At 44.7% G+C, this 26,690-nt stretch overlaps 1 pseudogene across 1 annotated transcript; it reads left to right on the forward strand.

Moving 5' to 3' along the window:
* The first annotated feature begins 746 nt into the window (after positions 1-746).
* Positions 747-26,690, forward strand: LOC147608911 (protein CORTICAL MICROTUBULE DISORDERING 2-like; annotated as a pseudogene). The gene is made up of 4 exons (XR_015264363.1): positions 747-2,142; positions 2,283-2,504; positions 2,679-2,770; positions 25,570-26,690. The product of XR_015264363.1 is annotated as a protein CORTICAL MICROTUBULE DISORDERING 2-like (transcript).

Genomic DNA, 26,690 nt, shown 5'->3' on the forward strand with positions numbered 1-26,690 from the left:
GCAAGTTCAAATTCTCCACTCAATTTGTGTTTTCTTAAAAGCAAAGGTAAGCATCTTACTGAATGGGTGTTGTTGGTGAGCCTCATGATTTGGATGCAGGCACATGCATGGGGATGACATGATTTGGATGATTATGGGAAACCGAAGCCACGACTACTACATGAAAGGTTGGGTTGGAAAAATTGGTGTTTTTATGTATGATATGATGGGGAGTGGTGGTGGGTGGGTGGGTGGGGCAAAATGGAATCAAATTATGGTGGATGGGAGGCTTCTCCAAATGGTGTGATGTGCTTTATTATACAAACAATCTACTTCAACTTATTGAACAGTTTTTGTGTATGTACTTCAAATTTAGTGAGCCTACTTCAATAAATTATTGAGCATTTTTTGTGCATGGATTGCATGCAACCTTAGTGAGCAAATTTTTTTTGTGTGGGTGGGGGTACCTTAGAGTATAACCCTATGCATGACCTTAGTGCGCAATTTTTTTTGTGTGGGTGGGTACCTTAGGCATGACCTTAGTGCATGAAGGACCTTCAATTTATTGATTTAAAAGTTAAAAAAATTGGGAATCGGACCACTCAAAAAAAGAGCGGGCTCTATTTTGAAAAACGACCGGCCAAAGCCGGTCACGAGCGTCGAGACTCGAGATACACGGAGACCGTATATACTGCCTACCGACCGTATGTACGCCGTCGTCTTCCTCGTCAAGATAATGATGACCATCTTTTCAGAAATTTCTGGCCGAAATGTTCGAAGCTTGAAGTGCCCGCGTTGTCTGCCCGCGCAGCAACACGTCTTTCTGTGCCCGTCGCGTGTTGATTAAGAAGCATTTTGGCCATTCGGTTCAGTGTCTCTCCCGCCTTCCTCTGCGCGTCATTTCGCCATCGCTTTTGTCCGAGAGAAGCTCTTTGGAGTTCTGTAGCAGCTGCAGACATGGCTGCCCTGCAGCCCGGGAATGCTTGTGAAGATGCTGGAGCACATCCATTCCAGCGTTAAAGTGGCCGGCGAGCACCGCTCTGTGCTGCTGCAGGTCATCGGCATCGTGCCCGCCCTGGCCGGACAAGAGCTCTGGCCGAAGCTAGGGTTTCATATCCGGGTTTCTGACGCCTCCCATTCCATGTATGTCTCCCTCTCATCGGAACATGACGACAGTGAGCTCGTCCTAAGTGGCAAGCTTCAGCTCGGCCAGTTCCTATATGTAGAAAGGCTCGAGCCAGGCTCGCCGTTCCCCGCCTTGTCGGAATCAAGCCCATCACCGTCCGAAACTCCTCTGTAGGAAACCCAGAAGACCTTGCCGCCAAGCTTCTGCAGATTCCGCAGAAGTCCATTGCCGATGCCCTCTCTGAACATTCTTCCATCAAGAAAGCGCATAACTCGTTCGGAAGAGACAGACAACCTGCCAAAGATGGCTTCTTCTGCAAATGGGAACCGCCTGTTAAGTCGTTGCGGAAATCGTCTGACAGGCCAATCTTGAACGGATCCGACCACAAGGTCAATGGCAGACAGACGAATTCCGGCAAGGTTTCATCAGAGAATCGCCGACGTGAGGGGCCTACTGCTGCGCACAAGGCTGCCGAAAAACTGCCCGAACCGAAGCTCTTAGACGGAAAGCAGCTCATTAGGAATCCGTCTCCGAGGCCTGCTCTGAAGTTGCATTCTCCGTCTAACATGATCGTTCACCCGGATGATCATCTTCCTCGCTACAAAGTTTTCCTTTTTGAGAAAACCCCTGTTAAGAACCAATCTCGCAGCAGTAACGAGGGCTGGAACCTTTATGACAAAGATTTTCCGGCAGTTATCTATGGCAGTTCCGAGAGGAAACTTCCGGCGGCAAGGGAGGCCAGTTCCGTTGTTCCGTCACGATACAGGCAGGTTTCCTCTTCCGGAAGCAGGAGGGAATTGTCTCCAAACAAAAGCACAGGGAGAATTGGTGTGAGCCAGAGATCTGCAAGCACAGGGAAAATGGCGTCCAGTGCATCGAATAATGCTGCAGCTGTTACTGCTGGAAGGCGCAATTCTTCTGTCTACGTTGCCGGGAATAGCTCACGAAAAAGCTGGGATCGTGTGCCGGTGGCTTTCCCACGCCAAAGCAGGGACAACTTGGCATTAAAACCTTCCATAACTCCAAAGCAAGCTCCGGTAAGCATGCTCAGTTTACTTTTCTTCATACTAGCATACAGAACTACTACTATGCTCTAAGCTTTGCTTTTCTTCGTACTAGCATAGAGAACAATGCCATTTACATGATGTTCTGAGCTTCCCCTCATGCATTGTGCTAGGCCATTAGTTCCAAAAAGCAAACCGCCACTGCTGCAGCCCAACACGCAAGTTTGCAAGCAAGAAAAGCATCTCTTGAGCAAACCACACCTGCCACATCTACCTTTCAGCTTGAGTCTTCCTTGCCTGCTGTTCGACAGCTGCCCATCATACATGATAGAAGATGGACTGATGGCAGTGTGTCATGGGATTCACTTTCTGCAACCTTGATTCGCCTTGCTAAGGTAACTTTTAATGATCCATCCGTTACAACTTCATTTACGTTTAGATCTTGGCCGCAAGTTCTCTGTAGCGCATAGTATATTGCAATGTTGTCTTAATGCCTTGTATATACTGGCCAAAGAAAGGATTACACCATCTCTATGGTATCATAAATCCCATGGGGACAATTTTGACAGGATGCGATGAGTTTGAAGAATTCTGCTTCGCTGGCTGCAGCACAAGCTTTGCAAGAGGCTTCAGCTGCAGAAAGCGTCATCAGAAATGTGAGGTAAGTCTGCAAATTTGATTTTTGATTTGTTATGCTTGTATCTAGCTGTATAATTGGATCTCCAAATGTTACACCCAGGGCCATTGGATGAGCTTGATATTATATCAGTATCTCAAGTAGGTTCATAATTTCCAGAAATACTTAGAAGATTTTCAAAGGCATAAAATAAAAGCTCTCATTCGTGGAGATATTTATCAATGAATGCTTGCTTAGTAAACTGAATTGAGGCATCATGGCGTGGGCATAGCTCAGAAGGTTCAATTACCTTTGGAGAGTGACTCTAACAGAAAAAAGGAAAGCAAAACGTTACAGTTTCAAACTTCAACATTTTGACATCAGGCATGCACAAATTAAATGCTATTACTATCTTTTCGCTTTTGCATTGTTTATTCTAGCTTTAAAGCAAATGCTGCTGATAAATGCTCAGCTAAAGTGGTGATGAGTCACGGCATTGTTGGTGGATGCTGTGCAACTTATTCTCCTTAATGTAGAATCTGGATACTGCATGATCAAATAAATTTAGTGAATCAAGTGTCATTGCTAGTTTGGAGAGACTTTTTGAGGGTTTCAACATCATGGGGTTACATCCATTGATCCCTTTTGCCAATGGAAAGCTAATAGATATCTAGCAACCCTTTGCAACTCATCCCTCTTCATGATATGCAGACAGACTATATAGGCCCTTGCTGGACTTCATACATTAAGCTTGCCAAAGGTTGTCAAGCTATCATGAGCTCCTTTCAAAATCTCTATGGGAGGCAAACCCTGTTTGGTTTTGTGTGTAACTCTTTCCTGCACATAGATCTTGCAGCCTGCTACAGACTGCAAAGGCTGGTAGTCATTTGCTTTGAAATTTTCCCTCACTGTTTGATGAGTGGACTAAGATTAAAATGTTATTGATTAGCCACACATACACAAGAAAGACCATTGGTGGACTTGCTAATGGAAGCCAGGCTGTGGGTTATATGTGGAACCTGGGTAGAGGTCGTGCATTGAACAAAGGAGGCAAGCACCAGATGGGCATTCAGTAGGTACCCCATTAGAGGAGTGCATCCAATTGAACCTAGTTCGGTGGCCGATTGGGAGAGAGGGCATCCAGCATTACGATGCTGGCAGAAAAGCAAGGGCCCCTCTTTCCCTTATTTTTCTCATGTGAGCCAGCAATGGCCAGCAATTAAGGAAACGATGCAGCATCAGTGACAATTTTTTCTACAGCATGTCTGGCCATCACGTCTTGCTTATTCTCTCCTTCAGAGATCTCGATCCATATAACCCAATTCACTACCTTTGAAACGATGCAGATTGCAACAGAGTTTGTGTTGGCTGGTTGCACTTGAGCAGATTGCTCTGATATATTTGCAATAAAGAGCTGGTTTAGGTCACATTGCAGTGCCTGATGATTCTGTGATTCTTTTTCTGGTTTTTTAAAAACCTTCATTGTAGGGGGACGGTATTTGGAGCAACAACGCTATTGGCAAACAACTGCTAGAAGCTGAACGATGCATCTTATATAACTTACCTCTCTTGAACCTTTATCTAGACACAATAAACGATTGTAACTTTCTTGTGATCACATCGTTCCTCTTCACACTACATTCTTGAACAATAAGGTGACTAAATAGTGTGTATTTATTACAATTTGTCACATGCACTCAGTGCATGGTGACAAACTGATGCAGTTCAACTTTTACCTTCTATGCATCCTATGCCATCCGTGGTATTTGATGCTAAGCAAGAGGGTGAGAGCGATGCTGATCAGAAGAGCCTCATCCGAGCTTATGGCTCTGTCCAGGGTCGACAGTTTGTAGTCCTTTTCGATATGGGTAGTTGTGAAGACGCCATCTCTCCCCAGTTGGCTAATAAATTGAGCTGTACTTTAGTCCCATATCATCTGAATGTGGACGGGTTTACACTTGGTCTTCGCACCCACATTTCCCAGAAGCACAACAATTTGCCTTTGAAGTTCAGAAGGCCTCATTTCAACGAGATTTCATCGTCTCACCTCTATTGGGGTGTGACATGATCTTAGGAATTCAGTGGTTCCATCAGTATGAGCCTATTTCCGTTTGGGGGCAGGACACTTTTACTATTTGTAAAGGTTTTCTTGAGCTTGTCATGATTCATGGGGATAGAAGCATTCTTGGCATCCCATTAATTTCGCATCTCCAGGCCAGACGAGCTATCTGGAAGGGAGCTGAAGGAGCACTCCTTTATGTTCGTGCTCAAACAGCCCCTCCCTCATTAGTAGCATCTGTTACATCTTTAGTCCCTCAATTAGCAGACTTCCTATCCAGATATCAGGACATTATGCTTAGGGACGATCTCGCGCCCTCGCGCCCAGTCTCCCATCCTCTTGCCTTGAGGACCATCACATTGATTTGGTCCTTGGATCAGATCCTCCTAGTAGGTTTCCCTATCGTCTTTCCAAGACTTTAGAGGGCGAGTTAGAAAAGCAGTTATCTGAGCTTCTCCGAGCCGGATTCATTTGGCCTTCTTCCTCCCCATTTGTTGCACCTATCCTATTTGTCCAAAAGAAGAACAAGTCTGCATGTCTGTGTGTAGACTACAGGGCATTAATAAACTCACTATTAAGAATAAGTTTCCTATGCCAAGGATAGAGTACATTTTGGAGCGTTTAGACACTGCTAAGTTTTTCACTAAGATCGACCTCAAGAGTGGTTACCATCAGGTCCGCATTTTTGAAGCTGACATTCCAAAAACAGCTTTTCGGGCAGAGTGTGGTTACTATGAGTTTGTAGTCATGCCTTTTGGGCTTACAAATGCATCCGCAACCTTCAATAAGATGATGTCTAGGATTTTCGTAGTCCACATTGGGAAGTTTGTTTTCATATTCCTTGATGACATACTAGTCTTCTCAGCCACTGCGGAGCAGCATGAGAAAGATGTGGAGAAAGTCTTGCAACTTTTGCGAGATAATCAGCTCTACATAAATGCCAAAAAGTTTGTCTTTGGTATTAAGGAAGTTCAGTATTTGGGCTACATCGGTTTCGATGGGATTAGATTGGATCCATCAAAGGTTCAGGAGATCTTAGATTGGGACATTCCTAAGACCGCCCAAGAAATCCGCTCATTCGTAGGTCTTTGTTAGGCCTATAGTACCCATGTCCATCAGTTTTCCAACCTTGGAGCACCTCTTACCGACTTGCTCAAGGGGGTGAAGACTTGCAAGCAGAAAGTCTCAGTTACAGGCAAGGCACTTGATGCATTCCGTGCACTCCAGAAAGTTGCCTCAGAAGCACCTGTATTAAAGTTAGTATCATGGGACGAACCTTTCGAGGTCATCACTGATGCTAGCAATGTAGCCATAGGTGCAGTTCTCCAGCAGGACAATAGACCCGTGGCATATTACAATAGAAAGTTGGATGTCGCCGAAAAGAATTATTCGGTATATGACAAAGAGCTCTTGGGTGTGATCACAACACTCAAACATTGGAAGCCCTTTCTTTATGGACAGGCTTTTACAGTGAAAACAGACCACCAAGCACTTAAGTGGCTTCAGACTATGCCAAGTGCCCAGTGGAGTGATCGACAGGCCAGGTGGAGTCAAATCTTCCAACAGTTTGGAGGTATGATTGAATACATCCTTGGTAAGCATAACTCAGTAGCAGATGCTCTTAGTCGAAAGTCCAGCATCCAGGCAGTCCAAGAATCTACCATTCTCGAGATCACGGGGAAGGACTTAGATAGTATGAAAGACCAGTATGTCGACTCCCCTGAGTTTGATACTCAGTACAGTTTGGCCCTCAATTCTGAGCCTGGCCACTATTCAGTATAGAACGGTTGGTTGTTCTATAAGAACAGTCTTTGTGTTACTCGGGAAAAGCATTCCGCTCTTCTCCACCACGATGCCCATGACTCCTTAGTTGGAGGACATAGGGGTATCAACAGTGTCAAAAGTGCGGAGCGGAAAGCGTGAGACATAGGCATAGAGAGAGAGAGAAAACAAATCTACATAATGATGAAGAAGCAATGATACAATCAGCCCTGTGCAAGGGGTGGTTCCTGTATGTGTGGGCATGATGAACTACTACCTTGAGGGAGCACCCGGGCCTGGAAGCCCCTGTCAAGGTGAGTACAAATGAGAAGGAGGCAAGCCTTATATAGCCCCAAGATAAGCTGGCCGACTTTCTCCAGAAAAGTCTCACGACTGGACAAAAATAAACATGTGATAATGGGTGGCCAACCCTACAACCAAGGGCCTAAACATGAGGAAAAAATAAGGTGTTGCCTGGGATAAATCTGGGCACCCTTGATACACAACTTGGGCACGAAAAGTCGGATCTGCTCTTGCCTCTGCCACTTACTCCAAGAAACTACTCCCGATCCAGAAGGCCAACAAAATCCCAAGAATGAACCACCAGATGTACATATCTCCAACCCAATCTATATCACACCTGTCACACAATGTGCTCCCTCTTCAGCCCAAGAAAGGATGTCGTCTGACTCTCTACCTCTAAGAAAAAAAATTTGCTCCTTAGAGAACACCGCCAAACTGTCTCCCTGTTGGCACCCCCTCTAGACACCCTAGAGGCCCACAGTGTCTACATCAGCCCTGATGTTGAGCACCAATCTCCAAATACAAGGTTTCTAGATCTCCATGTATCCCTCGGTCCAAGAATGCCTCTCTGTCCTGCTAACACTCCAAGTGGAAGAAACACATCTCCAACACTGTAGCTGACAATCCTGCTGGCACCTGACCTTTTAAAACTTGTATCCATAACTCGCCGTCACGTGATGGGACTACTACTCACACCCCTATGAGTCACCCAATCACATGGCAACACCCCCTGAGCTCTTTGGTGTTTAACTATGACACTGAGCTCAAGAAAGCTCTCCTGCCAAAACCTGACACCCCCAGTTGGCAAGCTCCCAACCAACTAGTCATGTGTCCATGTGGAACCAACCATCCACAACTCATCATCCCAAAGCACATTCTGATGTCAATCATATGCTGCAAACTGCTGCTCCACTGGTACCTACTTGCACCCAATGAACTTGTACACTTGCCATGCATCCTGTACCCATCCTGCAAAACTGAGCAAGTACTTGTGAACCTCGACAATAGCTCTCGTCACCAAGTCACCTAGCTTGCCTTTGCATGAATGCCGATATCACCCTGTACACCAAGCTCCCAAATCAATGCTTATCCTAGGGATGAAGACTGCTGTGCCTGTATCCTGTAATCCAGAAGGCCATCTGCCTAGGGAATAGGAGTGGCTCATTGCCAAGTAACCACATCCCCCTCTCAAGGTGAACACCTTGAGAACCTAAAGGAAACACCTATACACCAGCAAAACTATGCTGAACTGGCACAAACTCATAGACCCCCTCTGCTGTCGAGAAAGGACTAATTGTCTTCCACACACACCTGAAGGATGAGAATCCAAGTGTGCACCCATGAGTCTGAAAAATCTGACAAAGCAAAGATTGGCCGAGCAAGGGCTCAAGGCCATGTGGGAAGCATAGTTTTTCCATACGGCAACCATACGGCAAACGCATGCGGGTATGGAAGTATGAAAAAAGTACGGTTCACACTCCCAAGAAATTCCATACGTTGGATATCATACGGCTCCCTAAATTTAAGGAAAAACATGCTACATATGACACAAAAAACCAAAGAAACTTGAAACTACAAAGATTTTGGGATTAGAAAAAACATAAATGATGTAGAGCCAGAATCCAAACTCCGGACTTTATATTACTGTAACTTGTTTACATCATACATGGTTCAAACCTTGGAGAAATTCCATACGTGGGATTTCATACTTGATTCTTAAATTAAAGGGTAGACATGCCATTTTCAAAGAAGTGAACCATGAGAGACTTAAAGTATGTGAAAGCCATGATAGATGGTCTATCATGGTTTTCACAAATTGACCATGTTTCATCCGTCATGATTACACACATTGACAATTAATCTCTATGTCTAGAGAAGATGCAAAACATTTTCTTTTTTGGTTGGAGTATGAAAAGTTTTTCCATACGTGACCATACGCATACGGGTATGGAAGTATGGAATATTTTCCATACGAGTATGAAAAAAACTATGGTGGGAAGGCACCATTCTTGAAAAAGAACACCTGCCTCCAGTGCCTCCAAGAATGCAGATGAGATAATGCAAAAAAACGCTGCTGTAAACAGCCGGCAGCGCGTGTACCAAGAAGAAGAGAGGGAAGAGGAAAACACAGCAACTTCAGCACCTCCTTTGGCGGCCCCAGATCTGCAAAAAACACATCCATAGGTGTCTCCCCTGCTTGCTACCCCAAATCTGCAGAAAACGCAGCCAGGGTGTCTCCCCTGCTTGCTGCCCCATATCTGCAGAAAACACAGCCAGGCTGGCTGCCTTGCTTGCTGCCCCATATCTGCAGAAAACGCAGCCATGCTGGCTGCCCTTCACCTGCTCACAAGGGCAGAAAACTCAGCCATGAGAGTACCTATTCTGGAGAAAAACACTCCCTCCTCCTCTGCAACCAGCAGCATCAAAAAAACGCAGAAATCCTTCTCTCTAAAAAAATGCCCGAACACCTTCTGTAGAAGAGCCTCAACCCGGTGCTCTGATACCATGTCAAAAGTGTGCAGCGGAAAGTGTGAGACATAGGCACAGAGAGAAAGAAAACAAATTTGCATAATGATGAAGAAGCAATGATACAATCAGCCCTGTGCAAGGGGTGGGTCCCCGTATGTGTGGGCATGATGAACTATTCCCTTGAGGGAGGACCCGGGCCTGGAAGCCCCTGTCAAGGTGAGTACAAATGAGAAGGAGGCAAGCCTTATATAGCCCCAAGATAAGCTGAACGACTTTCTGCAGAAAAGTCTCACGACTGCACAAAAATAAACATGTGATAATGGGTGGCCAACCCTACAACCAAGGGCCTAAACATGAGGAAAAAATAAGGTGCTGCCCGGGATAAATCTGGGCACCCCTGATACACAACTTGGGCACACTACCAAGAGATGCATAATGCTAACAGACAGTACCCTCGAGAAATTAGAATGGTTCTTTTATTGGCCAAAGATGAGGCGTGATGTCTATGCACATGTACAAGGCTGTAAGATTTGTCAAAAAGTCAAGGTTTCCCATACAAAGAAGGTAGGTTTACTTCAACCTTTGCCTATCCCCGACGGACCTTTCATTGACATATCTATGGACTTTGTAGGGCCTCTACCAGCATCCACTGGATCCCGTAACACTCAGTGTTTTACCATTGTGGATCGCTTTAGTAAATTCTGCATGCTCATCCCATGCAAACATACGGCCACAGCCGAGGACGTAGCCCGTCTGTTTCTCAAGCATTGGTATCCAGTTTGTGGTTTGCCTAGCACCATAACATCAGATAAAGATTCCAAGTTTACCTCGCATTTCTGGAGGGAATTATTTGAAAACTTCGGAACTAAGTTGCAGTTGTCTAGTGCATTCCATCCGCAGATAGATGGCCAAACAGAAATTTATAACCAGTTGGCTTTTAATGTTCTCAAGTCATACTGTCATGACCAGCAGTCCAAATGGGAACATTATCTTCCATTGGTCCAAGCTATCTTGAACGACACTCATTCATCCGGTGTCGGACGGACTCCATATGAAGCGGTCTTTGGTCGCCGTTTTTCTTCTCTTTTGACAAGAATGGTGTTTCCATCTTTAGAGGCTAATAAAACCACAGAAGCATTTTTCGAGATCATTGAGTCAGTCAAGGACCGCTTAACCAAAGCTCAGAAAGCATATAGTAGACAGGCAAATAAGTCTAGATGAGATGTCCACTTCAAGGAAGGGGATTGGGTCTATTTGCGTATCATGAAACAGAGATTGAAACAAGTGGACAAACGTTGTCCCAAGCTTTCATTCCGTAGTTTTAGCCCTTTTCCAATAGTCAAAAAGTTAAGTGATGTCTCCATGAAGTTAAAGTTGCCTACTAGTTGGACAATGCATGATGTTTTTTATGTTTCTTGGCTAAAACCATATGTTGGTCTAGAAGTGAAACCGATCCCGTCAAGTGGGAAAGACTCCGTTGGACACCCACACGCTTAATAGCACAACTTTAAAACCACAAATTTGAAATGGACAACTTTAAAGCAACTTGAAATTTAAATGAAATGAAATGGAAAGATGGACACCAGCATTGGGGCCGGAACGGGCCGGACCCCCCCTCAATATATGATATATTTATTGGGAGTATTTAATGAATACAATGCTCCATGGGTTCCAAGAACCAAATAATGTCCATGTACATATGAAAACAGTACCAAACAAGTAGGCTCGAATTTCGATGTAGAAGCTCGAAGCAGAACGACCACTAGTGTGGCCCAATCTCTACGGTTCTGTGCTTTCATTGGACTCCACGGAGAGCGCCTCACTGGTGTTTCGAGACCACGCACAAACAGACGCTCTCGTACTAACGCCTGGCTCTCCCGATCTCAGCACCTTTGGACCGAGGTTTGCCAATATAGCTTGGACAACCCGGCACCGAACGGGTGTGGCCGTAGAGGGATGAATCCCTTAACAGATTTAAACATAAAATACTTTACTGAAATCTGAAATTCACTTACTTGTAGATGGTTGAGGAAGTCCAATACTCATGTGTACAGTTACCTGAGAGAGACACCGAGATGAAGCCACTTGAAGAAAGAAATCACCGCCTATGGAAAAGAAATGCAGCCTCTTTCTGGAAACAAAGATGAAGCAGCCGCCTTGAGAGAGGTATTGCCTGGCTGTAGGAATACAGCCACCAGATGAAGAGGGAAAAGGAGGCGCTTGCAGTAGACAAGTGCGGCTTGCTAGTGTTGGCACATGCCGCTTCTGGAGAGGTGTAGTATTTGGCTGCAACTTACGTGATCACCTGCAGGAGGGAAGGTGGTGTAGATGCCTGTAGTAAACAGGCGTAGCCATCAGCAGTAAGCACAGCCTCTTCAGCAGGCGTCTGTTGGAGAGCAGAAGTGCAGCTAGTGAAACAGCCGCCTGGGATTACACACACAAGAGTTGGTTGCCTGATTGTACAGAAACGCAGCCAGCATCCAGAGGTGCAGTCGCCAGCAGTAGAGGTACAAACGTGCGCCTGTGTGGGAGAGGTAGAAGCAGTCGCCTGTATGGGTTAGGCGCAGCAGTACATCAGCCACCTGTAGAGGGGCAGGCGCAGCCAGCAGCAGAGGGTACTGTAGCAGTCGCCCTCTTGAAGAACATGCGCCAGAGGGAGAGATAGGATCATGCGCCTGGTTATTCAGAGACACAGCCCGCAGCCTGGTTGCTGTAGGAGCAGAGGCACATATAAATTCAGCAGCAGCCGCCTGGGAGCATGTTTGGTTGCAGCCAGTAGTGCAGGGGCAGCAGTCGCTTGTAAGAGAGGAGGCGCAGGTTGGTGAAATAAACGCCTGAAGGAAGCGATTGGTTTCCACGCTTGAAGGAGGGAGCTTTTTTAATAATATTCATGTGGAGTTAACCTTGGTGATACCCATGTTTGCATGTGGGGGACTAGTGGGAGTAGGTGACCATGCCCACCCCCACACTCACTTAAAAGTGGGGCTCCCCACCTTGGCCCCAAAGTGGGTGCCCACTTTAAAATAAGTGTGAACTCCTAACCTTATAAAATAAAGGGTTAGAATAAAAAACATTAAAACAACAAGTGCGACATACTTACCACCTGTTCACATGCAACAAAACTCGTCAGAATACAGAGCAGACTTCACGACTCACTGGCAGGCGTCCCCGCTCAGTAAGTAACACGTCAGGCAGGCAAACACACAAATACATGTCATGCGAAAACAGTTTCAAGCATGCAAATCATGTGTGCATGTGCAAATAGTAACATGGACATATCTCCCGTTCATGGAACAAGTACAAAATATCTGTCGGCGCAAAATTGGCACGACATAAAAACATAAAAACCTGGTCTTCCTATGGAGTGACAGTCCCATAGGTAAGACACAGTTCCAGGCACGAGTCTCCCTATGGTGTGACAGTCCCATAGGTAAAACATGGCACGAATACTGGCTCTTCCATGGCGTGACAATCCCATGGATCGAACACAGTCCAGGTCATACACGGGTGGCACTGGTCTGGCTCCCGTCCATACGACACCATCCTGCTAACACACGGGTGGCACCAGTCTGGCTCCCGTCCATGTCAGCAAAATACTGGCCTCTTCACATGAGACATCGGCCTGGCCTCAAGTGAACGAGACGCAAAAACTAGGAATGGACCAAATGGTCGGTCAATTGGTGACAAGAAGTGTTTGATATTTCAGATGAACAGCAGCCAGACGTGGTAGACGAAGCAGAAGTTATTGAGCCCAAGCAGATCCTTCGTCATCGATGGAAGCATGGTTCCGGTCGACGGATACGTCAGTTCTATACGAAATTTCGAGATCGAGGTACCCACGAAGCCGTATGGCTCTATGAGGAGTTCTTCCAGGAGTACCCCCAGTTGTTGGCGGACTACTTGGAAGCCATGAACCTGTCGCCAAGCTAAGCTGGAGGGAATGTCACATGCACTCTGCACTCAGTGCATGGTGACAAACTGGCTCATCATCAACAGTGCAACATTTGTACATTATTAGAACCCAGTAGGATGATATTTGTCGTACGTCGTGACCCCATTGTACATCCTCAGTCTAGGATAAGTCTGGCACGAGCTACGTAGGTCATTCCTCGGTCTTAGCAGGTCAGTCAGTCAGTCAAGTCCCTTAACCCACTTGGAGAGAATCATTCATGCATGTAGAGTCAGTAGAAGCCTTAGGGTTTGCATCAGAAAGCACTTTGCATCCTGCATAATATGCATTCATATGCCTGTGCATCATTTAGAACATCCCAGAAACCTTAGGGAATTTACTAGGATTTATTTGGTATTTTTTTTCATATTTTATGGTATTTATTTGGCATTTAATATCATTTATAAACATAAACTTTATTAAATAAATGACTAGCCAACTTGACTAGCCCCTATCTAGTATAAATAGGCTTGCATAGGGCTTAGTTTCTCATTCAGTCTTCAGTGTGCTAAGAGCTTTTCTCCTCAGCCCTAGGAGTACCCTTGCCTTCAGCCCTAGACTAGTCTCATCTAGCCCTTGGAGTACTTGAGTTTTGCTTCAGCCAGCCCTGGTTCTCCAACGCATGCAGTTCAGCAGTCCCTACAGCCATAAGCGCAGCCATACAGTACATCCACAGGCCCAAATCAGCAAACACACCTGCGTTTTCTACATATAAACCAGCCGCCCGTAGTTCAGTCCCCTACAGTCTGCGTTTACAGATCTACAGCAGTCCTACAGTCTGCGTTTCAGTCCAGCATCAGCCCTACAGACTGCGTTTCAGTCCAGCATCAGTCCCACACCAGTAATCAGCCCTACAGACTTGCGTTTGCAGATTTCTAGCAGTTTCCTTGATTCATCAGTCTACATCAGTATCCAGCATTCAGTGCATCATCCAGGCATACACCAGTCATCTGGTAAAGGTATTCTATTATTCATAAGCATTTACAGCATTCTAACATAGCTTAGAACAGTCCATCGCCTTCTTTTCTCAGCCTCAGGTGTGCAGCCCTTCCTCATGCCCTTGGGAAGAGTGCATAGGCTCGAGATCAGTTCATTGAGGTGTTTCTACAGCCGTGTACAGTTTAGCCAGGTTTTTAATCCTCCGAGATCTTGCGTTTGGCTTATCTATAGTCCACAGTCATTCTCTCTAAAGTAATAAAGCAAATACTATCTCGTTATCGAGATAGGGGGCCTTTCAGTGGGTAATTCGGGACCCAATCTGGTGTACAGTTCTCATATATCTCTCTCTCATCTCTTTAAAGTTTGAAGTATTAAAGTGGATTGCTAAACTCACGAAACTCAAGATACAAAAGACGGTGTGAGCATTTGTGTGACAGGTTATTAATCTAAATTATGTAACAAGTAACACTAAATTATCTAACAATAAGGTGACTAAATAGTGTGCATTTATTGAAATTAGGTGGAAGACATTATGCATAGTTTAATTGTCTGGCAACTTCAATCTCATGGAGACATCACTGAGCTTCTTTACAATAGGGAAGAGAGCTTCCCAACAAGTCATGGAGTGGTGCGTAAGATGGTCTTCCCACCACAAGAGAGCAGCACCCGTCAAAGCCATACACAATAAAAAATAAATAAACCACATGCTCTTGCCAACATGGCACCCGTATTGCGGGTCCAATTGGTGACAACTTCTCCATCCATCTTCCCGTTGAATTCGGAGGCTTAATAATTGGAGCTCGTTCCTCACGAGGCATGGAGGAAAAACTCAGCAAACCATTAGTCCCTCGACGTGGAGTCGATGAAGGTAAGTAAGATGTTGGCAATGAAAAGGGAGGCAACATATATATCTCACATCAACTAGAGTGCCATACTTGACCATGCAATCATCACTTTTAAAAGCAAAGAAGGCTGTATGATTGTCCTTCCACAATTGAGAACTTTAAAAGGTACAAGGCTATGGGTAACATAAGAACTCACACAAACACAACTTCAACAAAATGGAGCAAAATTACAGAGAACGAGCTACATAGAACTAGAGAAGAAGGTGAGGCAGCACGCAAAGTGGGAAAGTGGGTAGGCCTTCACAAAGGGCAAGCTCTCATACAAGAGTTTCATAGCCCAAAATTGACAAACTTTTAGTCTTTACCTGAGTAGTCTTTGGGCCGCCACGACACTCACCCCATGACACTCCTTTAGACAACTAGTAGGATATTCGTTTTGTATCTAGTCTCGTAGGTTATATTTTCCCCATGGACATTAATAAATCTCTCTCTCTCTCTCTCTCTCTCTCTCTCTCACACACACACACACACACACACGCACACACACACACATCCTATGGGCACCCTATTACATTTGTGAGAGCATGCAGAGGGACTTTGCGAAGGAGACCATTGGTGATGCGAACGGCATCTCCCCTGTCGACTATGTGCATGTGTAGAATGACGATTGCTAGACTAAGAGCGAAGCTCATCCAACACATCCTTGCCTACATCCAAAGGAGTGAAAAATCCTCTAGAAAGTTTTACCACTTCGTCCTTGGAATTATCCAACACTTGCTCTGAAGCACAAGCCTTTGTAGATTCCAGATCCGGAATACTAGGTGCTTGAGGTGCCGACTCCATCCTATCGAGATGGGTAGATATAACCTCCATTTTAGCTGCATGCATGTCTATGGATGCCTTCATGCTCAGAAGCAAGTCAATGAGTTGTCAATCCATGACAAATCTCAAGTGATCAATAATCGGGTGAGGGATTTCAGCCTTGCACGATGAGATAAGGGTTTGGCGGGGCAAGGAAGTACAATATATCCAAATTAACCCAGGTGTAATGAAGAGAACTCAAATATTCACTTTTTCCAAACCCGAACGTGTGCACTCTTGGAATCTAGGTGCTCTACCCTACTCTATCCAAGTAGTCAACGCACATGGGTGCTAGAAAAGAATAGAAATTTTGGAGGCTCCGTGGACTCTAATACCAATTGTAGAACACTTGTCTCCAAAGATAGCAAGAAGAGTGTAGTGAAATCACACATATAACACACACAAGAGTTCTTGACTATTGCTCTGTATTATGTACAAGAAAGAATTAATACAACTGAAATTCAAGTACAAGATGTGGTTAAGAATGAAGACATCAACTCATAGTCTTGTGACCTACTATACACTCCTCACTAGCCTTTCACCTTCAAAGAAACACTGTGTGAAGTCTAGCATTAAAGGAAAGCAAATGATATGACGATTCAGCTATCCATGTATATATATACACCAATTCTCATAGTTGTTCAATAATATTGCTGTTGGCCAATTGTATTCGATTGCCATGTCATTAGTGACACATCACTACCGGCTCATCATCACTACCACTATCAACTCTGTCTGTCGACTTCTATCTAATGTCTGGCTTTGCCCTACATACTCGTAGGTGTGTCACATTGCCACCCACTCATCCTAAGGACCATCACATTGAGTTGGTTCTTAAGACAAAACCACCCAATAAGTTTTCTTATTGCTTATCTAAGGCATTGAAAGGCGAGCTAGAGCAACAATTAGCTCAATTGCTCCGGGTTGGATTTACAATCATTCTCGTCATTTGTTGCATTCATTTTACCGCATGTTTATGTGTGGATTACTGTGTGGGAGAGAGAAGAATTAGGGTTAGGTTAATTCATGTGGGAGACATACACAGAGAAGCAAGGGAGAGAGAGAGAGAGAGAGAGTTGTGGGGATAAGTCAACTCATGATATGAGTGTGTGACTCCCCTATCACACATGTATATTGCACTAGTACACATAGTGCACTTAGTACATTAAAAGTACTAAGTGTACTATGTACTATAACTTATGGGCTTGTACACACTATAAGGGTGGGTATTATGCCTTTACCCCAACAACCTCCCACTTAAAGGCAAAGTGCCCTTAAGTAAAGGAAAAGAAAAATCAGCATGTACATGATAATATACAAGGCCATATCAAGGCTGAAAAAGGCCTCATCCAATGCCCATCAAGTGTCTGCAATGAGCAAACCGCTCCGGAGGCAAACTCTTCGTCAACAGATCAGTCGGGTTGTCATCCGTATGAATATTAACAAGCTGAATTTGCTTGTTCTCTATCACCTCTTTGATGAAGTGATACTTCACATCCACATGCTTCGTCTTTGCATGAAAAACAGGGTTCTTTGCCAACTGAATGGCACTCTGACTGTCACAATGCAACAATGGGATATCCCCTGTATAGCCCAAATCAACCACTAACCGAGATAGCCATAATGCCTCCTTGCAAGCCTCTGTGGCTGCAATATACTCGGCCTCTGTAGTAGATAAGGCAGTGCACTTCTGCATCCTGGATATCCATGACACAGCACCTCTTGTGAATGTAAACACATAACTGGTAGTAGACTTCCGGTTATCTGGATGACCGGCATAATCCGAATCCGTGTAACCATGCACTAATGCATCCTGTTTGCCAAAGCAAATGCACATATCCTGTGTGCCCTTCAGGTATCTCATGACACCTTTCACTGCTTCCCAATGCTTCTTGCCAGGGTTGGCCATGTATCTAGAAACCACTCCCACTGCAAATGCAATGTCCGGCCTAGTAGCAACCATGGCATACATGAGACTGCCACAAGCTGAAGCATACGGAACCTTGGCCATATCAGCCTTGTCTCTATCCGACTGTGGGCTGTCCATAGCACTGAGTTTCACATATGGAGGCAAAGGAGTACTAGTCTTCTTCCCTCCGTCCATATTGAACCTCTGCAAGACTTTGCCAATGTATTCCTTCTGAGACAAATACAACACATGCTGATTTCTGTCCCGAAGTATCCGCATACCCAAAATGTGATTTGCATCACCCAAATCCTTCATATCAAAGGTTTGATGCAGCCTCTGCTTCAAGGCATCCATCTCTTTACGAGATTTCCCGGCAATCAACATATCATCAACATACAAAATGAGAATCAATAGACTGCCATCCAAAGCTTTCTTGGTGTACAAGCAGTGATCTATGTCACTTCTCCTGAATTTCTGTGATTTCATGAATGTATCAAATTTATGATACCATTCCCTTGGTGCCTGTTTGAGTCCATAAAGACTCTTTTTCAGCTTGCATACAAGCTTCTCCTTTCCACTCACTGCATAACCCTCTGGCTGCTGCATATATATCTCCTCGTGGAGATCACCGTGAAGAAAAGCAGTCTTCACATCCATCTGAATCAAGTCCAGATCATCATGCGTAACCAAAGCTAACACAGCTCTAAGTGTGGTCATTTTGACCACTGGAGAGAGGATCTCCTCAAAGTCCACACCATATTCCTGCTTGAAGCCCTTAGCCACTAACCTGGCTTTGTATCTTGGCTTTGCATCTGGTGCAACTTTGAGCCTGTATACCCACTTGCATGGCAAAACCTTCTTGCCTGCAGGCAAATGCACCAACTTCCAAGTTCCATTTTTATGCAGAGAATCCATCTCTGACTTCATGGCACGCTCCCATAGAGCTTTGTCTGCCCTCTGTAAAGCCTCTTTATAACATGAGGGCTTCCCACAGTCAGTAAGCATCAAGTCGTCAACCCTTGGAACAAACCTATCAGGGGCTCTGGAGGGTCTTGTGGACCTCCGTACCCAATGACCATCATTTGCAGGTTGTTGTCCAGCCTGCATATCACCCATTGGTGGCTCCTGTTCCATGCCATAAGGCTGAAAAATCATGCCCGGTATCTCCTCTAACTGTGGTATATCCATAGGGATATCTTCTGCCATCTCTGGCTGTCTATTTGGACCATTTTTCAGCACCATTTAAGGGCTGGTTTTCTTGCTGTAATGGCTGATTTACAGCCCTTTGTTGTTGTTCATGATGTCCATCATCATCAAAGATGACTCTGCCAGGCTCCTGTTGCCTTGCAGGCCCCTTATACATGCATGTTTCATCAAAAATGACATCATTGCTGCGTATGATCTTTCTATTCATGGGATCCCAAAGTCTATACCCCATTTCACCTCTGTCACCATATCCTAGGAATATGCATTTGTGAGACTTAGGATCAAGTTTGGTGCGCATTTCCCTGCGTATGTGCACGTACGCAACGCAACCAAACACTCTCAAGTGCTTGTATGACGGAGGCTTCCTTGTCCATACTTCTTCTGGCACTTTCCCACCAAGCCTCGTGTTAGGTGACCTGTTTATAAGGTGAACGGCTGTCATAACAGCTTCAGCCCAAAAACCATGAGGTAACGCAGCATGTGACAACATAGAACGGACCTTCTCCTGTATGGTCCTATTCATCCTCTCTGCTGTCCCGTTTTGTGGAGGATCATAAGGAGTAGAGAGCTCCCTCTTGATGCCTTTAGCATCACAAAAGTCCTGAAACTGTTTGGACATGTACTCTCCACCATTGTCGGAACGCAAAGCTTTCAGTGTTGTGCCAGTTTGATTCTCAACAAGAGCAACAAACTTCTCAAACACTGAGAATGTATCACTCTTCAAACGAAGAGGATAAACCTACACCTTGCGTGTGGCATCATCAATAAAAGACACAAAATATTTTGCCCCTCCCAAAGAAAGCTGAGGCATCTCACATACATTTGTATGCACAAGCTCTAACTGAGCATCTTTCTGTCCAAGAGCTTTCTTGTGGGGGCACTGTAGTTGCCTACCATATATACAATGCTCACAAAACTGAAAACTTGAAAACTTTAGAGAAGGCAAGTAATCCAAACGAGACAATTGCTCCATTCCCTTGACACTCATGTGTCCCAACCGGCTATGCCACATAGAAATTTTCGGCAGCTCGGTTGCATTTACATTAGCATGGTGACAAACACCTGCATGCATGAAGTAAAGAGTGTCCACCTTAGAGCCTCTGGCAACAACCAGCATGAAGTAAAGAGTGTCCACCTTAGAGCCTCTGGCAACAACCAGTGAGCCCTTACAAATCTTCCACTTTCCACGACCAAATGTGGTAACATAATCAGCATCATCAAGCTGTCCAGTAGAAAGCAGATTCTTCTTGATCTCAGGCACATGCCTGACATCATGGAGCATAAGCTGTGAGCCATCTGAAAACACAAGCCTCACATCACCTCTGCCAAGAATCTTGCATGCATGGTTATCACCCAAATAAACCACTCCTTCATTGCCAGCAGTATATCCTGACAAACAAGTCTCTGCAACCTGTTACATGAAAGGAGGCACCTGAATCGATGATCCATGAGTGCATACCATGACCACTTGTAAGAAGTGAATGGGCATCAAGTGAAGAAGTAAATAGGACCTCATCCTCACTGCCACCTGCATGTGACACATTGATTTCTTCAATCTTGACTCCACTTTTGCCCTTTGGCTTTACATCTTTGGCTTCATCTTTCTCTTTGTCTTTGCCTTTTCCCTTTTCTTTTTGATCATTTTTCCATTTGTAGCATTGCTTTTTAATGTGTCCCTTCTTGCCACAATAATGGCATTCCAAATTCTTTTTGGAGCGAGACTTGCTCCTTCCCCTTTCTTGGCTTTTACTCCTTTGCTGGGATCTCCCACGTGCATTCATTGCATTGGACTTTCCAACAGAGTTGTTTTTCCTGTTCATCTCTTCTTGAAGAAGAGCACCCTCAACATCTGCATATGACAGCATAGCATGCGAATTGCTAGTGGCTGTCCTGAATGTGTCCCAACTCTCTGGCAAAGTGCATAACAGAAAAGTGGCTTTGAACTCATCGTCCATTGCCAACTTTTGATTAATGACCTGGCTGACAATACCATTAAACTCATTTAGATGGGCTGTCATAGATGCCCCTTCCTTCATCTGAAGACCTATGAGTTTCTTCAACCAATACACTTTGCTTGAGGCACTTTGTTGGGCATACAAGTCCTGCAATCTCTGCCACATTCCCCAAGCTGTCTTCTCTTCACGAATGCTGAAAAGTAATGAGTCTGACACAGACAACATGATAGTAGATCTTGCCAGCTCATCCATATCTTCCCACTCTTCAGCAGTAAGAGAAGCGGGCATTACACCCCTTTCTTTGATAGGCTTGTGCTGCTTTTTTTGGATCAACACATTGTAGCACTGGGTTTGCTAAATATCATAATTATGCGAGCCTTCAAGCTTCTTGATGTGAAGCAATGAAGAGCTCTCACCTGTGGTTGCCATAGCAAAATGCAACCTGTCAATGCCCGACTCCCTGCAAAATGTGCAAACACTGCACCAAAAGCACACAAAGTGCTCACAGTTATTCTCCCAAGCTTTATCTCCCACTGCGGAAGCACAAATGCAACTTTTCTCCCACTTTATGTGATGAAATCACCAAAATCTGGTTGCTGCAGATTTTGGACAGCACCTTAAATGTGCTCTGTTGCCCTTCCAAAGTACTGTACAACAGTACCAAGTGCTCACCAATGATGTACCAAACCTGTACCGGCAAGTATAGCAGCTGAAATTGAGCCTTTTGGTCACTCAAAACAGTGTACAACCATTCCAAAACTTGTACAAAACTGTACCAAATCTGTACCAATAGGTACAGTAGCAATAAATGCTATCTTGGCTGTCCAAATGAGTGAAAATCAGACTTTTACAGTCCCGAACACTGCATACAACAGTTCCGAGCAGAAATTGGGCAAAAGCCCCTTGACTGCAAGCTGATTTTTGAGGATTCAAGGCATAAATGTCTTGCCAAGCTCAACAAGCATACAATCTTGAAAAGCCCCTTGATTTAAGATCAATTTCTGATCATACATGGTACATTGACGCACATGAAGGCATCCAGAGTGTTCACGATGCTTCCCCCTGGCCACATATACATCAAATACATGAAACCCCCTTGATTTACAGGCACATTGAGTGCTTGTAAGGCATCAACACATTATCCACAGCATCAAATGCGATTGCCTGCATGCAAATCAACCAAATCGGCACAAAAGCCCCTTGATTTGCACTGCAATTTGCTGCAATTTTGCCCAAATGTGCGATTTTTTACATCATACAGCATGTATGAGTGCTTAATTGCACAATTACATCAAAAGCCCCAAATTTCGACATCCAATTTCTTGCAAATTGATCTTGATTATGACCAATTTCCTGCAAATTGATCTTGATTGTGACCAATTTCTTGCAAATTGATCTTGATTGTGACCAATGTCACCCAATTTTGCCAATTTTGCTCAAAAATTGAGCAATTTGGCACCTGTACCTGCTCAATTAATGATTGCACATGCTCAATTGCAAGTCCCAAAAAAAAATTGAAGCAAGATATCTTGTAATTTCTGATTTTTTTGTTGCAGAAAAAAAAATTGATGAATTTGGTGCTGCTATTGATGCTGATGCTGATGCTCCTGCAGTTGTAGCTGATGCACAGGCTTCCGTTGAATGTGCTGTTGACGGGCACCGGGGTTCTGCTCGCACTGAGCTTCTGCTTGCGGGTGGCTAATCACTTGATGGAGCTGCTCCTTTTTCACACCAGGCAGAGGCGGCGAAGGGGAGCGTGCATTCATTTGTGCCCAGCCAGCAGCGCAAGCTGGCTACTAGGCGCCCTCCTTCGCACGGCGCCCAACTTAAAAAAAAAAAAACAAACGTTGACGTGTTTTCGTTTGTTGACGCCGCCTTGTGGTTCGCTACGATGCGCTGACACGCTTTCCCACGTTCGCCTGCCGTGCGCTGGAACTCCACGCTTACACGCATTCGCATAGCACAGGTCGCTTCGCCTAGCGCAGGTAGCCAGGAACTCCACGCACAGCAGTCAGCCTGTCCAACGCTTACGTATTGCTGCCTTATGGTTCGCTTCTGGCCTCTTCACCGAGTAGCAGCGCTACAGCATCTGTCTGTCAGCTATGGCGCTCCGCTGGCCTCCTCGCTAGCGCACGTGACGTTTGTTGACGCAGCCTCCAAACGTCACAGCCTCGCCACCTTCGCTCCACGTCACTTAACTTGAGCACCGCCTGCCAGAGCTTCTTCGCTCCTCGCTCGACGTCTGGTTTCGCCGTGCTATACCAGTTGTGTGGCGCCGGTTGTATTGACGCCTTGGCTTACGTTCGGTTGTGGTAGCCTGTCTGGTTCTGGTACGCAGCCTGCTCCGCCTGCGTGTACACACCCGCCTGATGCTTTTACACACCCGGCTGATGCAACTGGTTCAACGGAGAAATGGCTGCCCTGTGGTGTGCGTTGCTATGCTGCGCTGCCTGTCATGGCAGCTTCTGACACCTGCTTGGCTGGGCAAACCTCCTTCTAGCGCCACTGGACGGATGTTGGTCACCGTGCTTTCTTCAACGAGTTCGAGCTTCTGGGTATGCGCCTGATTGGCTGGGCAAACCTCCCTCTAGCTCTGATACCAGTTGTGTGGGAGAGAGAAGAATTAGGGTTAGGTTAATTCATGTGGGAGACATACACAGAGAAGCAAGGGAGAGAGAGAGAGAGTTGTGGGGATAAGTCAACTCATGATATGAGTGTGTGACTCCCCTATCACACATGTATATTGCACTAGTACACATAGTGCACTTAGTACATTAAAAGTACTAAGTGTACTATGTACTATAACTTATGGGCTTGTACACACTATAAGGGTGGGCATTATGCCTTTACCCCAACAGATTACAACGCATTGAATAAGCACACCATCAAAAATAAGTTTCCAATGCCCAAGATTGAGTACATTCTACAACGTCTCAATGGTGCTAAGTATTTTTCAGAAATAGATCTCAAGAGTGATTATCATGAAGTTTAGATTTTTACAGCCAACATTCTTCCAAAGATAGCTTTCAAGAGTGATTACCAAGTTTAGATTTTTACAGCCGATATTCCAAAGACAGCTTTCTAGATTGAACTTGGCCATTATAAGTTTGTGGCGATGCCATTCGATCTCACCAATGCACCAATTATATTCAATGAAATGATATCTCAAGTATTTCATACAAATAATTGGAAAGTGTGTACTCATCTTCTTGGATGATATACTTATCTTTTCTACCACTGCAAAGCAACATGAGCAAGATGTGGAGAAGATCTTGTAACTTTTGCAGGACAATGAGCTTTACATCAATGAGAAGAAGAGTGCATTTGGCCTATTCAAGGTCCATTATCTGGAATACGTGATTAGTAGCAACCTTGCCATTGACACTGTTTTATAGCATGAGTGCAAAACCAGTGGCTTATTATAGCTGCAAGTTGAATGATGACAAGAAGAATTATTCAGTGTATGACAAAGAGCTATTAGGGGTGATCTCAACTCTCAAGCATTGGTAACCTTTCCTTTACGAGAGAGAATTCACAATGAAAATTGATCATCAATGTGGTTATAAGCCATGCCTCGTGCCCAATGGAGAGATAGGCAAGCCAGGTGGAGTCAAATCTTTCAGCAATTTGGAGGTATGATTGAATATGTCCCTAGCAAGAATAACCATGTTGTTGATGCTTAGTCAGAAGTCAACCATTTAGACATTATGGAAGTCGATTATGCTATAAATTCAAGGCAAAGATTTGGATAGAATGAAGGCGCAATATGCGACCTGGTAGAGTTCGAGACTCCATATAATTTGGCTATTAATTCAAAATTGGGTCATTATACGGTCCTAGATGGTTGGTTCTTCTATAAGAACCGGCTATGTGTAGTAAGGGTGGAAAGACGAGCACTTCTTCATGAAGCCCATGATTTCCTAGTTGGGGATCATCGAGGTATCAACATTACCTTGGAGATATTGGAGCGATTATTCTATTGGCCAAAGATGAGAAGAAATGTCTACTAGTATGTCCAGGCATGCCAAATTTGCAGTTTCCACACTCGATGCAGGCGGGGTTGCTACAATCTTTGCCTATTTCCAAGGGACCTTTCCAAGATATCAAAATGGACTTCATGGGTCTTCTTCCAACAATTATGGAAACCAAGAATACAGAGTGTTTGACCATTGTTGGCCGGTTTAATAAATTTTGCATTCTCATTCCGTGCTAAGGAAACAATCACATCAAAAGATATTGCTCGCTTGTTTATATGACTTTGGTATCCTGTTTGTGGTTTGCATGTGCCTGGTGAGGTTACGGATGGCAGCCATAAAAGGCATAGCCACGTTTTGGTCCATATGTTTCTACACAATCATGCACCTACTCTTGGGCTCTTAAATAAATGAGTAGGGATGCTGATGGAAGCTGACTGTTTTGAAGTTCTTCACTACATTTAGTCTTTGATATTTCAAAGTAAATTTGTAAGACATCTTTGCATAAAATAGAGCAGTAACTACCACTCATTTTCACTGAGCAACCAGTCCAGCTTTGAACCTTTTGTGTGGGTTATTCAGACTGATGAGATGTAAATGGTTGCCTTGTGCAGTGTGTTTGCAGAAATGCGCTCGATGTCAAGGGCAGAATTTCCTCGTGAATCCATGGAGAAGTACTTCAATTTTTGCAGCTCTCTTCAGCATGCCACTACTGTATCAGATGCTCTTGCTAAGAGCTGTCAGCCAGATAAGCTATCTGGACGTTCATCTCTTCCCAATAAAGCAGATGAAGCACCCAGCATCTGTACAGAAAGGCTAAGAAGTGCAGCTTCATGGATTACCGCAGCATTGTCAACTGATCTTGTATCTGTCTCACCTGCAAACAAGCCACTTGGAGGAGCCGATATTGCTTCTAACAAAGTATCTAACAGGAAGAGTCAGTGTGTTTTGGGCTCCATAGGTAACAGCCAAGGTCCTGAAACAATCAGAAGCTCGAAGAGCTGTTTGTCAAAGGGATGCAGCCCATCACCATCTTCCAGAACACCCTTGTTACGGCAACCTTCACCAAGCAGAGTCCAAGGAAGAATAAATACGCCTGTGTTAAGCAAAACGAGTGTTAGAAGACAGACAGATGAGCACGGTACTAGGTTGCCCTCTCCTTCAAAAGCTACAGCTGGTGCTCCATCACATGTGAGCAATTACATGCTTTCTGACAAGGATGCTCTTGAGATTGTAAGCAGGTTTGCTAGAGATTTGCAATCAAAAGAGAACAGTATGGATCAGAATTGGGTACAAGGAAAGAGGGTCCAAGGCATAGCAGAGCTAGCAAAGCAGCTGCAAAATGAGTCTCAGAAGTGGTTTTTCAAGTACATGGAAGAAGCCTTGGATTGTGGGTTCCACTTCAATAAAGTACCTGGTCTAAAGGGCGCTCTTGGACCCATTAGAAAGACACCAAAAGATAGTGAAGCATTGGCTTCTGCTTTCCCTCACTTGAAACAAGTGAATGACTGGATAGGGCAGCTAGATTATGAAACCTTGGACTCCAACATGCTGGAGGTTTTGGATAGACTCAAAAAGAAGATATGCGCGTTTCTGCTTCAACATGTGGAAACTGCTTCCACTGCATTAAGGCAATCCATTTAACAAAAAAAACATTTAATTTGAAATTTTACCAAGTGTTTTGCATCTGTGAAATGCCAAGAGTTAAGTTGTAGAAAATGTTGGGTTCATGTTT

Source organism: Cibotium barometz, chromosome 52 (genome assembly GCF_041138505.1).
Source record: "Cibotium barometz isolate CiBa-2024 chromosome 52, ASM4113850v1, whole genome shotgun sequence".
In the NCBI taxonomy this organism is placed as follows: Eukaryota; Viridiplantae; Streptophyta; class Polypodiopsida; order Cyatheales; family Cibotiaceae; genus Cibotium; species Cibotium barometz.